Source organism: Cephus cinctus, unplaced genomic scaffold, assembly GCF_000341935.2.
Source record: "Cephus cinctus unplaced genomic scaffold, Ccin1 Ccin1_scaffold0086, whole genome shotgun sequence".
Taxonomy (NCBI): domain Eukaryota; kingdom Metazoa; phylum Arthropoda; class Insecta; order Hymenoptera; family Cephidae; genus Cephus; species Cephus cinctus.
The window spans coordinates 41,635-41,975 of record NW_014332825.1 but is presented as its reverse complement, the minus strand read 5'-3'; the positions used below and the strand labels follow the sequence as shown (position 1 = coordinate 41,975).

General features: G+C 57.5%; 1 protein-coding gene across 2 annotated transcripts in view; it reads right to left on the bottom strand.

The window, feature by feature from the left end:
• Nucleotides 1–341, bottom strand: part of LOC107271895 (prostatic acid phosphatase) — a 15,178-nt gene that overhangs the window by 4,594 nt on the left and 10,243 nt on the right. The gene's annotated exons all lie outside the window — the stretch shown is intronic.

The following is a 341-nucleotide window of genomic DNA, read 5'->3' as shown; positions in this document are numbered from 1 at the left end:
CTGCATTGGGGGAAAGGCCTCGAGCCATGGTTACTGCATTTACGGGGTCTGAGACGGCAGTCCGCCCGCGTAGACGCGCGATTTCCTCATTCACCATGGAATCTGATACTCCCGCAGGAGGAGTCTGTCTTCCGGAGGCCATATCGCGCAGCCGGTCCAAGAGAGTGTCGTCGTACTCGTCGAAGACTGATCCCCTTCGCGAAACTACCCCGAACTGAGCGTTTAGCTACCCGAGATAGCCGCCTGTCGACCCGCGGGTAGGCGTCCTGACAGTGAGAGAGTTTGTAGTGCTCTCCTAGCTCTAAAGGTTATATCTCCGACCGCGGCTTCTAATCCGGCTA